The sequence below is a fragment of the Myotis brandtii genome, unplaced genomic scaffold (genome assembly GCF_000412655.1).
Source record: "Myotis brandtii unplaced genomic scaffold, ASM41265v1 scaffold2247, whole genome shotgun sequence".
Lineage (NCBI taxonomy): Eukaryota > Metazoa > Chordata > Mammalia > Chiroptera > Vespertilionidae > Myotis > Myotis brandtii.
Window position 1 is genome coordinate 368,151 of NW_005358421.1, and position 15,464 is coordinate 383,614.

Genomic DNA, 15,464 nt, shown 5'->3' on the forward strand with positions numbered 1-15,464 from the left:
GCCGCACCCTCCCCCCCAATATAGACTTCATGGTTTTTGCATCCCTAAACACTCTCCAATCTTGTGCACCTGTTTGCAATTACAGTAACCTCATCATCAGAGATGTCAGCCATTACATTACTTCCCTCTCAGTGTGTTTCCATGTCTATTGACCCCACAGTAGGCTGTACCAGTATTTCCCCAATACTTTAAATACGTATGAGCAAGTGCCTTTGCTACACAAATGTGTAACACTGGTAGATAACACATTTTCTAAAATAATTGTATTACTTTAAAAAGAAACAAAAATATTTCATTTGGTATACACTGATGAAACACATTATTATTATGCTTCCTGATGATTATGTTAAATGTTAAGATACTTTAAAAAAAACCTTTCCTTAAAAAAGAGCCTCAGCAGAAGTAAAATGTGTCCCAGAGATCATGCTCAATTGCTGATTGAGCACAGTCTACTTTTTAATAGTCATCTTTCATAGAGAACTCCTGGTCCTAGTAATCATTTTCCCTTCCCATTCCAAATTTGACTGTTAATCATTAATTTTCCAAGGAGTCTTTCTTCCCAGAGAAAAACAAGTACCTCAGATATACTGAAGAGGCTTCCAAGCCTACCTTTGCCCGTGGCCTCCTTACCTCTTTCAGTCCTTGTGTTGTCTATGCTTCAGAGAATGGATGTTTCAAGGGCTGGGCTGGAGAGAGCCTGACACTGGGGATATTGACTTTTCCTAAGAGTACAGGAGCTAGAAGTAGGAAAAGAGAAGAACAAGTGTAGCAGCTGAGATAAATACATCCTTAGGGTCACCCTAAAATAAAAATAATAAACAATAATGGTAAGTATAATGAGCTATTATTTGCCAGGCACTATGCTAAGGACTATCCACACATCATCATCATCATCATCCGAACAACCTCATGATAAAGGTATTACTTTTATATTTTTATTTAAAAAAATTTTTTTAATTGATTTCAGAGAGGAAGGGAGAGGGAGAGAGAGATAGAAACAACAATGATGAGAGAGAATCTTTGATTGGCTGCCTCCTGCACATCCCCTACTGGGGATCCAGCCGACACCCCGGGCATGTGCCCTGACTGAGAATCCAACCGTGATCTCCTGGTTTAGAGGTCGACGCTCAACCACTGAGCCATGCTGGCTGGGCAAGGGATTACTTTTAGCATTGTTTTTGTTTTTATTATAATTAGCATCTCTTTGTGAAGGAAGGTTGCTTAAAAATCTTATGTTAGGCCCAGCTGGTGTGTTTCAGTGGTTGAGCATTGAACTATGAACCAGGAGGTCACTTTTCGATTCCCAGTCAGGACACATGCCTAGGTTTTGGGCTTGATCCCCAGTAGGGGGTGTGCAGGAGGCAGCCGATGGACGATTCTCTCTCATCATTGTTGTTTCTATCTCTCTCTCCCTCTCCCTTCCTCTCTGAAACCAATACAAATAGTTTTAAAAATAGAAATATATATTTTAAATTTTTTTGTTAGGTTTGGCAGAATCCTGGTTCAAGCCCAGGTTACAAGTCTCTCCACATTTCTGATCTTAACTGCTATTCTCTGTCAGTCTAGTTTCCATTCCTGAGCTACACTGCACATCCTTTTCTAGGCTGTCTTTGTACCTCTATGATTAGAGACTAACAGAAGCAGTAGCCAGTGCTAGGATTGTCTTTGAGCCCCTAGAACAGGGGTGGGCAACCCCTGGCACGTGTGCCAAACATGGCACGCCAGTAACTTTTGCTGGCACGTGAAACCCTCTCTTATAATCTTCCATTTACAATTTTTGTGAACATTTGAATGACTTAAATGTTAAATTACAAGGAACTGGCAAGACACTTGATGTTATGTTTGGTTACATAAAGGCTTTTGAAAAGAAACTGGAAGTCTTTAAGAGGGATGTGGATGGTGAGAGATTTAGATATTTCCCAAACCTCAAGAGGCACATCAAAGACCTCCCAAAAGATGACAGAACAGACTGTCAAAGCCTTCAAAAGCTGTTTTTAAACATCATCGAGTCAACTATTGAGCAGTTCTTCTCAAGATTTGCGAAATTCAGAGAACTGGAAGAGACAGCAAAATTCATGAGGTTTCCAGACAGCATGAAACTGGAGGAACTAAACTTACAAATGTTTTCATGGATAGACATGGCTGACTTTGAAATGCAGTTGATTGAATTTCAGAGTAGCTCAATTTGGAAGCAGAAATTTATTGACCTTAGAGTTGACTTGGAAAACATTGAAAAAAAGCGATTAGAGACAGGACTACCAGAGAGAAGTGTCGAAAACGAACTAACGGATGAAAGTAGTAGCTCGTGGATATCTCTGAAGGTCACGAAATATAAACCTGATGTAAAATCTCTGTCATCAGTGATGCAGCAGCAGAAGTCCCACTGATAATATCAAACGGAGTCATAAAGTTTTCTGTCGGACTATCAGTGTACATGTATACATTAAAAAATAAATGTATTTTTCATCATCATATACTGTGTTTTTGTCGCTCGAATGAATTTTATTATTTCTTCAAGGTTCTTCACATATGTACACCTTAAGAGATATCAAGTAGGCGTAACATGTTCTCAAAAAATTAGGGTTGGCACGCAGAAGAATTTTGAGTCAGAGATTTTGCTGGTTTTGGCACGCACTCACAAAAAGGTTGCCCACCCCTGCCCTAGAAAGCTGTGATAAACTGGCCCGCACTCCATGAAACCTATCTGTGCTGTTGCAGAAGGAATTTCCTGGGTTTTCTTACTCCATGGTACACTTGGCATAAGAGCAGTTCCCCCTTAAAGCAATCTGAGTGATTCTTTGGTACTGGTAACCCAGAGACCCCGACCTACATGGAGCTGGAGATGGAGATGGACAGCCTCTGATTCTAGGTTAGATCTAAGACTGTATATAACTGAGTGGAAAAGGTCAGAGACTGGCAGAGTTAAAGAAAGGAATATGGAAGTGGAAAGTGGAAAGAGTAGGAAAATTATTTTTTTGAGGATGGGACAGGAAAGGAAAAAATGGTCTAAAAAATGGTGATGTGAGAGTGGGCACTCTGGGTGTGACCATGTTCCTCCCATCCCTGCCCTCACACTCTCGTTAGTCTCCTCGGGAATCTCTTGAGAGGGGTGATCCTCTCATGACAGTCCAGGGAGCTCAGTACACATTTCCACTAACTAGAACCTGGAGCCTCTGTGACACCTTTGGTTGCAGAGAACAGAACAACAGAATTCAAGCTCCTGTGGTCCTTGTAACCTACTAAGGACACACTCCAGGGCCTGCCAGGACACCTTGTCATTCTGTATATCCCCAAAGTTCTTAATCCTTTATGAATTTGACTTGCAGTTTTATGCTTCTCAAAATCCTTTTTCCCTCCAAAAGTATATGCATTTTCACTTACATTCTATTTTATTACCTTAATGGATTGCTAAATTTAAGTCTTTCATCCATCTGAACTTTATTTTAAAGTATAACGAGAGGTGGTCTTTTTTCTCATATGATTTCTACATAATTCCAGTAGCAATTATTTGGGGGAATAAAATTCATTCTGTCATCATTAATTAAAAAGTTACCTTGTATATTAATTCTGTTTCAGAATGATCTATTGTGTTTTGAGAATAGATTATCTATTCAACTGCTGATAATATGCTTTTACTTATGATCATTTTATAAAACACTAATATCTACTGAAGAAATTACATTCATTCCTCTTGTGCAAAAGTTTAGTACTAAAATAGAACACAGAGGCACAGTGTAAGAATGGGGATTAATTAAATATATACATATTTATATATACACAGAGAGAGAGAACACAGAAAGATAGTGTTGAAACATGGCCATGCCAAGTTTCTTAAGTTTTTGCCTAGTAATCTCACACCACAGAATCACCTGGCTTACCTGGCCTCATTGTTTTTTTCCTCAGACCTCATTAATCAAAGTCTCTGTGAATGTGCCCAGAAATTTGCACTTTAAACAAATTTATAAAGTGATTCTTACTCCACTAAAGTCTGAGAAGCACTTTCTTACTTTACAAGGGTGGGGCAAAAGTAGGTTTACAGTTGTTCGTATGGAAAGTAATACGATAATTTATAAATAATAATACAAGAATAAACTCTGTGTTTCATGTACTCACCACTATAAACCTACTTTTTTCCTACCCTGTACATAAAAATGTGCTTTATGATAAAGAAAACATCCCAAAATGGTGGAGAGAGAAGCCCTTTCAGTAAATGACTTTGGAAAAAGATTGAGATGAATTACTTTCACTTTTTGGCTTTTGTGAATAATGCTGCTTTGAATATGAGTGCACAAATATCTGTTCAAGTCCTACCTTTTATCTTCACTTTTAAACTTGATTGGGAGGGTGAGAGCAGCTTAGGTTTTATAGGCTGGTAAGAGCCTGAGGAGGTTGTCTGTCCAGGGCCTCTTCTCCTAGAATGCAGGTCCTGAGTTCCCCATCAGTATTCTATATTTAATCACAATTAAAATTAAATTAAAAAAAATAATGAGTCATAAGCACCTTAGGTTGGCAAATATATATGTATTTCTGAGGGATTATGAACTAGTTAAAAGTAAATGTGTGGGTTTTTTTTTAAAGAAAAAGCAGGATTTATAACAGATCTCATGCACTGGGCCTCTAGTATATAATAATGACACAGCCTCAATCACAAAGGGAAAAACTAAAATTGTATTTTTCAAATTGGCAATAATTATAAAACCTTACAAAGTCATTGCTGGCAAGAATGTGATAAGGTAAGCAATCATGCATATCTGATTAGAATAAAAAATTTGGCAAAAATAATAAAAAGCTTTAAAAACAGAAACTTTACCCCCAGTTTTAACTGAGAGAATTTTAAGCATGCAAATATGGATAGCAAATTTTACTTAATAGAGATAAAATTTTGAAATTTGAAAATATAAATTTCTGAAAATTATGGAAAAGTTTAAATTGAATTTGATATGTTTATAGAAATGACAAAAATAGTACAATAATAATCATTGCAACAAGAACTAATATTTGAGATAGCATTCTATAGTTATAGAATTATACATTCTTAAAATACATTATTTTCTAGAGTTTACAAATATAGTAATGAATTGAGTTTTACAGATATGAAACATTTTAATATTATAGTTAGGGCTGTCTCGTTGCAAGTGACAGAAGTACCAATCAAATTTACTTAAACACAGGAGGAACTATTTGACTCACAGAAAACAGAAGTCCAAGAGACACAGCAGGATGAAGAAATTAAATTCTTCACCAGACTTGTTTTCTTTCTCTCTTATTCTATTCTGCTTTCTTTACTAACTCATTCTTATGCAGAGGCTCTTCATGCAATGGCAGAGAAAATCATTGTCACCTTTATAACCTATATTTAAGGTCACGGTAGAAGGTATCATTCTTTTCCACTTTCATCCGAGGAAAATAAACTTTTCTGATAGGCCTTGTTTCTATCACATGAATAAATCTAGGCATGTGGAGTCCTCTGATTGGCTGACCTGAAGCTCATGTCTTTCTTTGAGAAGTAAAGGCAAAACCAATGAAAACCCCAGCAGAATTCCAATTGCTGACAGAAAGGTTGTTCCCTACAACACAAAAAGGGAATGGAGACCAATACAAAGCAACAAATGTCCATTACAAATGGCTACTGAAAAATAAAAACACTGAACTATATCTACAACATTATTCCAATTAATGGAATGCAGAAGACATGGACGGGAGGGGAATCAAAACAAAGCTTTAGTAAACTGTTATTTCTGAATGTCTAATTTTGTATTGTTATCTTTAAAGGTGCCTATTTTCCTAATTTAAAATAAGTAACTCTAAAGAAGTGTCACTTGATTTTTAAGATCTGGTTTGTACATGTTAATATTAAGTGCCAACTTCTCAGAATGCCACATTTTGATATCAGTGAACTTCCACTTTTATCAGCGTCAGGAAGTCAGTTCCTTCATTTGAGTGGTTGAGCTCAGATAGATTCAAAAGCTCCATCCTTAGAATTAGACTTACCTTGTGAGTAAATCTCATAGTAGCTCTTAGTTAAATTGTATAAGAAAAATGTAGGCACCCTTTGCTGTGTTGCTCAGTGCTCAGAGTGGTGGACCACACACTGAAGTGTCGGGGGTTCGATTCCTGATCAAGGGCATGTACCTGAGTTGTGGGTTCACTCATGCCCCCAGTCAGGGTGTAGGTAGAAGCAACCACTGGATGTGTCTCCCATCGGTATTTCTCTCTCTCTCTCTTTTCCCCTCCTTCCCTCTTTTAAACTCTCTCTGAAAAGCAGTGGGAAAAAAAATATCTTCAGGTGAGGATTAACAAAAAAAGAAGAGTGTAGGCTTTAACCAGCTTCATGTATACATTTCACAAACATTTTTAGACAATATTTATGTTTCAGGTCTTCATACCCAAACCAAATTAAGAATTGTATCAGATTGAGAAAATCTCAGGGGAAAATGTGAATCTTATGGGTCATAGGAGGATCAATGGGGTCTCTGAAATTCACATCTTTTGCTCAGTTAAAGACATTTCCCCTTAGGACCACAGTACAGACTGGATAATCTGAGTTTACAAAGGCACACAGAATAGATATATACAAACTACATGTTATTCAATAATTGAAAACCAACCTTCAGAGCACAATGTAGAGTAATTTTGACATCTTATTTTGCAAAAATGGAGTCAAATCAGCTCTGGGGTGACAGAAATCTCTTCACAATTGATTGCAGTTTTCTACAAATTTATATTTTCTCATGCCCTGTTTACTTTTTAATTGTGTGGTTCTACACAATTTTTAAAAGGATTTGTTGTATTGATACCTGATTTTTTCTCCTGTAATGCCAGTGTGGGTTTAGAAGGTATAGAATAGACCAAGATATGACCACTGGTTAGCCCTTCCCAGAGATCTGAAATAGTAAGAAAATAGAGGTATGAACGATGTTAGGATAGACTATCATAGATTTTGCTTGAGAAAGAGAGAATAAATCTAGTAACAATGGGCTCTATATCAAGAAAAAAATAACACAGATTCCAGTGTTCATAAAACACATACACATACACACACACACACACACACACACACACACACACCTCAAGGTATGATGGACTGGAGATTAAAATAATATTTTTAAAAACATCATTATGTATATTACAGTTATATATATGTTCTAGAATATTTTTCATACATTTGGAGGTAGTAAGGGATATCTTTTTAAAAATGTTTTGTTATTGATTTCAGAGAGGAAGAGAGGGGTAGAGATAGAAACATTAATGATGAGAAAGAATCATTGAGAAGCTACCTCCTTGCACACTCCCTACTGGGAATCAAGTCTGCAACCCAGGCATGAGTTCCTTGATCAGAATTGAACCCGGGACCCTTCAATCTGCAGGCTGATGCTCTATCCCCTGAGCCAAACCAGCTAAGACAAGGGATGTCTTTATTAAACAAAACAAGAGAACAGGCATAAAGAAATTTATTGAAAGACTAAGTTACACACAGAGAGACTGAATACATATTCATACTTACACAAGTACACAGAAAATGTCACCAAAAACAAATAACATAATAATCTCTAATGGCAAGAGGCACCAAAAATAAATTGTGAAAACCAACAACATCTTTTAAAAAATACTTGTGTACAACATGTGGAGTGTGAAATTGGTTTTCAAACTCAGATGCAAGAAAAGTGTGGATTTCTTTTCTAAATCCAACATATGTGCACAAAATCACAACTGTGAAGAGTGGCGATAAAATTTACCTGTTATTTAGGTGTATTCTACCTTTCTGACACAATGAAAAAAATCAAAGTATCTGAATTTGTCCTAGTAAATCAGAAAATACATTTCTTTGCATGTAGATAATGCTTGGTATCACCACTGTTTCTCTTTCTGTTATAAATTGTCTTAATATTAAACAGTGTTATTTTTTTCTCATGTTTCAGATAGCTAAACATGTTTAAATTTAACATAAAAACCACTAGCATCCCTTTGAGCTATCAAAATCCAAAAGTATGACAATTTCTTGTGTTACAGAAATAAAAAACTTTTTTCTTTTCCAATACTCCACAGCAATAAAAACAAACTGCCGATTTATAACTTAACAAAGTATTCTTATTTACTGTGAAATCCCCCCTCAACCTCAGCATTCCTTAGCTTCTGCATCACTAACTACAGATGCTTATCATGGGTGCAACTCCACTGTGATGTCTCTATTTTCCCACCAGAAAAGTAAGGAGAGGTCATTTAGCTTCAAAAATGTGTAGGGAGGCTGTTAAGATGAAAATACTTTAGATTTGGTTTTAAAATGAGAGAAAAAAAGGACGAATATCATCTTCCAGTCAATTCGGGTCTGATTGAGCCTCCCACCTGAAACAAGAGGGGGAAAAACTGACAAAATGCTAGAAAAATTATTTTCAAGACACAGAACATCAGGCAACAAAACACACTGATCCTTGAGAGACAGGAAACAAAGAAGCTGATCCCTACAATTCCCTCAGCTTAGCATTTTGAGAGAGATTTCAGGCAAAAGTGAAAGGAGGGCAAATTTGGGAAGAGCCTGAAAACTACCTTAGTTGAGGAGATGAAATTGAGGAAATGAAGAGGCCAGGGACACTTGAATCCATAGGGAAGAGGGCCAGAGAGGAGACAGCTGCCTCGACACAGAAACCTGGAGACTTGCAAAGGGTTCCTCTCAAGTACTCAGCTGAGTACCGTTCATGCGTGAAAGAAAACCACCGAGGCTGAGGAAAAACCACCTAAAAGGATCAGAAGGAATAGTGCCTACTCCTTCTAGCCAGAATGAAAAAAATAAAAAATTTATGGGGCATTAGGTAAAGTACTCAGGAAGGTCTTGCCTCAGTAGCGGGGATAATTAGTCCTAGACTGTTCCCGCTCTGAACCTGCCTAAGGCTCCATGTGATTCCGAACCCTACGTGTATCCCAGAAGAAAGTTCAAGAAGATTTATAGGAAAACAAAAATATCCATACCGGGTAAACTAACAAGGCAACATTCTCAATGTTTGGCATCCAATCAAAGATTACTGAGCATAAAAGGAAGCAGGAAAACATAAAGTATAATGAGGAGAATGATCAATTAATTGAAATTGACCAGAAAAAAAGTTGGCTCAGAACAGGAGTAAATACATTAATACCACTGTTATAACTGAATTCTTTATGTGCAAAAAGTTAAGTAGATTGATGGACAATAGAAAATAAAACAAATCAAACTGTTAAAGATAAAGACTACAATGTATAAGGTGGTAAATACACTGGATGGGATTAATTTCAGGTAAGACATTGTGGAAGAAAGATTAGTGAACAGAAAGCAATAGGAATGAAACTCATAAAAAAAAAACAAATGTTAAAAGAGCATCAGTAAGTTGTAGAATGATAATTTGAGTCTCTAAAGAAGAGAAGCAGGGGGATGGAAAGAAAATGAGAAGAAATAATGTCCAAAAACTTCAAAACTTGATGAGAAGTATAAATTCACAAATAAAAAAAAAGAGAGAAAAAGCTCAACAAACCCCAAACACAAAAACATGAAGAAAACTATACCAAAATGCATTATAATCAAATTTGGGGAAAAATAGCAATAAATAGAAAACCATACTATGGCATAGAGGCATCTGTAACTGTGCAGAAACCTTATTTTCTTTAATCTGGCCTTTTATTTTGATCCCCCCCCCCCCTTTGACTCAAACTGGTCTCACCTAGCGTCCTGACTCACCCACTTCACTCTCTCTGGTTTAATCGTTAGGCCCTCAGGACAATGAGGCTCTGGTCCTCATCCAGTAGTGTCAGGTCTGTTGACCATGGAGACAGAGTTTCAGTCAAACTAGAGATAACATCTAGATCTCAATTGTCTTTCCAGAATGACCCCACCGACTGCATCCTTATGAAACCAGAAGAGGCAATGCTATGGCTGACATCAGGACCAGATACAATGATCAACTACCTCCTTCCCTAGTGCCAACCAATCAGTAGAGACCATGACCCTAACTCTATTAGCTACCATGACTAATAATTTTTTCCTATATAATCTGTCCCCTGGAAGCCATAAGGGAGCCAGGTCTTTGAGCATGTGCTACCTGTGACTCTGGGCATGGTGCCATCTCCTTAATAAATCCTTACTTTCTTGGCTGGAAACTCTTGATCATATCTTATTTGGCTTTGATGTGTGCAGGCAAACGGACCCCTTCAGTCCAGAAACACAGCCTCAGAACAAAGACATGCTATGGCCACAGAAACCAAGATAGGAGTGACTTTAGATTTCTCATCTGAAACAACATAAGTAAGACTATAGTGGAAAACATTATTAAAGTATTCAAAGTAAGAAAACTGTGAATGTAGAAATTCTGTACCTGACAAAAATATCTTCCAAACACTAAGGTAAAATAAAAACTTTCTCTGGCCTAGCCAGTGTGGCTCAGTGGTTGAGCATCGAACTATGAACCAGGAGGTCACAGTTTGATTCCCAGTTAGGGCACATGCCTGGGATTTGGGCTTGATCCCCCAGAGGGGGCGGGCAGGAGGCAGCCGATCAATGATTCTCTTTCATCATTGATGTTTCTATCTCTTTCTCCTTCTCCCTTCCTCTCTGAAATTTAAAAATCAAACAAACAAAAAAACTTTCTTTGATTGCAAAGCTTAAACAATTCATCACCAGCAAACCCACACTGCAAGAAATGTTAAAAGAAATCAAACAGGCAGGGGGAAAATTGTATCAGTTGGAACTATGGTCTACATAAGGGAATGAAGAACACTGTAAATGGTAATTATATGGCCAAATAAATGTTTTTTCTTACTATTTAACTTATTTAAAATATAAAAAATAGTAGCTTTGTATAATGAAATTTATATCATATTATAAAGTGAAATGTAACAGTAACATAAAATCTAAAAGGAGAGAAATGGAAGTATATTGCCATTAGGTTCTTAAACAATAAATGAAATAGTACAGTATCAGTTGAAAGTATATAAAAATATATACTAAAAATCCTGATGCAATCACTGAATTAACAAAAAAAAAAGATATAAATAAAAAGTCAACAAAGGAGATTAAAAATGGAATCATTAAAAAATTTTTATAAATCCAAGTGAAGACCCCAAAAAATCAGAAAAAGGGAACAAAGAAGGGACAATCATTAAATAGAGATGTTAGATTCAAACTAACCATATCAATAATTTCATTAAATGTAAATGGTCTAAGCATACCAATTAAAAGCTAGTGATAGACTGAATTTAAAAAAACAAACCTCATCTATACACTGGCTACAAGACATGCACTTTATATGAAGAAATAAAGAGGTTAACTATCAGTAAAGGATGTGAAATTATATACCATGCTAATGTAACAGGACTGCTGGTGGTCTTGTAACAGGAATCTGGAAAAGCACTGTGTGTAAATTAATAAAGAGTCCAGAGATGAAACATAATTTTGAAAGGCATTTTGGGGAGTCAGAGAAGAATTAGTTAAAGAACTAAGTTCTCCTTATCTCAGGACCCCTTGCTTTTTAAAAAAAATATATTTTATTGATTTTTTACATAAAGGAAGGAAGGGAGAGAGATAGAGAGTTAGAAACATCAATGAGAGAGAAACATCGAACAGCTGCCTCCTGCACACTCCCCACTGGGGATGTGCCCGCAACCAAGGTACATGCCCTTGATCGGAATCGAACCTGGGACTCTTGAGTCCGCAGGCTGACGCTCTATCCACTGAGCCAAACCAGTAAGGGCAGGACCCCTTGCTTTTTATTAACAAAAATTGTCCTAAGGCAAGATAGATATACATATCAAAGGGTAGGGTTAGGTATACAGAATCCATTGTCAGATTGGAGAAACTGCCCAAGGCTGTTCAGGTGTTTGGCCAGTAGGAGGCAATAACATGTAGATTGAAATGCCCTCAGCTGTCTGGCAGCAAACAATCATCTTTTTCAGGTTTGAGGTATTGCCCTCAGCCATTTCCAGATGATTCATGCTGGCTTCCTGCACAGGGAAATCAATGGGTCCGTGCTACCTGTCACTACTTGAGCCAATTAAGTAGACAGTTGAATTATATATGAGCGTTTATTCCAATACTGCCGGCAGTATGGGAGAGCAGTAGGTCATCCACAAAAATCTGCTCTGCACCCCACCATAAGCCAGCTACTTATATTGGGTAGAAGGACAAAGATTACATGGGAAGTAGGCAAAAGGTATGCCAAATGGGCATTCACAGGTCTGGAGATTTTCAAAGGCCTGAGGGTATGCAAAAGCTGGGGGTCTTCAAAGGGCTTCTAATATGCAAAGGGATTAGTGATATGTGAAAGGCTGGGGTCTTCAAAGGGCTGGCGATTCTGGTTTCTGCAACAAGGCTATTGATCTTTCCATAATAATAGGCAGCTCTCTGATGAGGAGGATGGGCTGCATTTCCAGGTGAGCTCCCAGGTCCCATGTGTAACTGCCAGCCATGTTAGAATGTGCCTTCTTTATTTATTTATTTGTTTTTTAAAATAGATTTTTATTGATTTCAGAAAGGAAGGGAGAGGGAAAGAGAGATAGAATCATCAATGATGAGAGAGAATCATTGATTGGCTGCCTCCTGCAGGCCCTACACTGGGGATTGAGCTCACAACCCGGGCATGTGCCCTGACTGGGAATTGAACCGTGACCTCCTGGTTCATAGGTCAACATTCAACCACTGAGCACACCAGTTGAGCAGAATGTGCCTTCTTTCATCAGAACAAAACAATCACGGTTAACAGAGCAAGATTAATATTTCTTATAATTATAGCTAGTCCCCAACATTCTATTTCTGCCCCTAACACTAATGCTAGTCAAAAAAAAAAAAAAAAGCTGGAACAGTTTTAGCAATATCAACCATATTTCCACTTCTCCTATTCATGTGTTTCTTCCCATTCCTAGTCCTCCTTTTTTCTTCTATTCAAATTTTAGCTATTTTAATGGATGATCTGTCAAGTTCAAGATTTTAGTTCTTCTTTCACAGGTGCCTGCACTGATCATTTCAGATAACAGAGATATCTTTCTCTCCTAAGATATTATATTATTGTCCTGTGTCCAACACCTTGTATAGTGAGGGGACATTTTTTTAATCTGCACCTTTTCTTTAAAATGGTTACAATGAGTATGATTTTTATAAAGACAGCTGAGCAATTCCAGAATTTTTCCTAAAGGAAGACAAGGGGGAATTTAGTAGACTAGAGAGCTGCCCAGCGGCACCTCCTCAGAGAGCTTGATGTGTATGCAGGGTGACTCCAGCAATTCATGACATTCTTATCCTTTTCCACCTGAGCAACTCAGTGCCATATGTTCCATTAGCACTGGATGAACAAGTTGCCCCACAGGGACTGAAACCAGGGCAGATGGAATGCTGGCCTTTGAGTGAAAGTGGATGGCCTGGCTCCAGAAATCTGCCCAGCTTGTCACTCTACCCCTCAACAGTGAATTCAAATGTAAGACACACAGAGAAGAACACATGGTACAAAGCCTGGAAGGATATTAGAAAGCAGAAGCCATGAAAGGTGTAGAAGGGAGATGTGTGTTGAGGGAGCAATCTGCTAAATAGAAGAGAACATGGAAGTTAGATGAAGAAGAGATAGAAAGGGTGGAAGGGGACAGGTGTCCCTCTTTGTGTGGGCATGTTTCAAGAGCTCATCCTGCCCTGGAGACTCTCCGAAAGGGTAGGTCCCAGAGCTCAGCCTACAGTCCCTTAATAGAGAACATGGAGTTCTTGAACAGCCTGAGCTGGGGACAGCAAAGAGAGCACAGGCAAGCAGCATAGCCTGCAGCTCTCGAAGGCCCAGGCTCTGCTAGCTCCTGCGGTCCTGCTCTTTGACCCTATGAAAGAGAAGCCCCGGGGCCTACTCAGGCCTTTCAATGAGGCCACAAACTCAGAGAGCCGTCAGGGCCATAATTGAAGGAGTTGAGTGTCTTACCTGAAGGATGTGTGAGAGGAAGAAAGAGTGTCATCAGGGAAGTAAAGAAACCAAACATGCAGGGACTTGAAAACTGGAATGAGGCTTAGTTTAAGTTGCTCCCCAGGAAGACAGCAAATGTACTAATTGCTTTCCCAGGAGGAGTGCATGAGGATATCCACTGTCCTGTACCTATGCCAGCACTGTGTTATTTTTCAAAATCTTATTTCTGCTGATGGGGCACATAAAAAATGACATTGCATTATTTTTATTTATATTACCTTTAGTAAGAAGGAAACAGTTTCCAAATGTTGAACCACTACTTATTTTTATCTTCTGTTAATTTGTTAATTTTCTGTTTGTGTGTGATGAATTGAATGTCAGTAAAAAAATTTAACAAGGATGGGGTCAAGGATAGGTAACCAGGCATAACTCCAAGTCTCTCACTCCCAGACACCGGCGTCGAGATCCTGATTAGACCCTTGTAACTGTAAATCAAGGACGTTTATGTTTTCTGGGGATAAAAGCTCACGGAACCCAAAGCTCGGGGCTGTTACAGGGGAAAGCCTGTGGCAGACGCTGGCCAGCTCAATAAATCCTCGCTTGCTGTTTAAGACCTAATTGGAGTTGGTGGTCTTATTCTCGCGAATGTTGGTCCACAACAGTGTGCCTTGCTTATTTTTCTGAATGTTCATTTTTATCTTATTAAATGGACAGTGCCCTATGTATATATTAACAATATCAACTCTTTGTCAGCCATATGTATTGCAAATGTTTCTCTTCAGTTGTGTGCTTAACAAAGTGCCCTGACAATAACAGCTGCCATTCAATCCTCACAACAATCCCGTGAGATCAAGTTTATTCAGGAGTGGCCCGTCACTTCTTGGGCCACTCCACAAAAAGGAGTTTGCTTTTTCCTATTAAATAAAGATGAATGGCTAAAAGCATGGCCTGTGGAATCAGAATGTCCTTGTTTCTTCCTGGGGGACCTTCTGTGTGATTTCTTTGTACATCCCTTAAAGTCTTTGTGCTTCAGTTTCCTCATCACTGAAGTGGGGATAATAATAATGATCTTCCTCCTGAAGATTGTTCTGAGACTATATATCTGTATATATTTATATTACTTATATTTATATATATCTACACATATGCTTATATTTATATATATACTTAGACCAGTGCCTGGCATATCATAAGAGCTCAATTGTTGCTATCAATTATTGTTATTAGTCATTAACCATCTTTGTGGTAATTATATGTAACTTTTAAAAAATTTAACATATTTTAGAAGCATGAAGGTTTAGGAATTTTAAACAGTCATCTTATCCCAAACCTGCCAGTTCTGGTTGCTGAAGTACAAAGGATGCATTTCATGTGTGTGGCCCCTCTGCCAACTTCTTTTAGATGGGAGTTCTCAACCTTCTGGCCCTTTAAATACAGTTCCTCATGTTGTGACCCAACCATAAAATTATTTTCGTTGTGACTTCATAACTGTAATGTTGCTACTGTTATGAATCGTAATGTAAATATCTGATATGCAGGATGGTCTTAGGCGACCCCTGTGAAAGGGTCGTT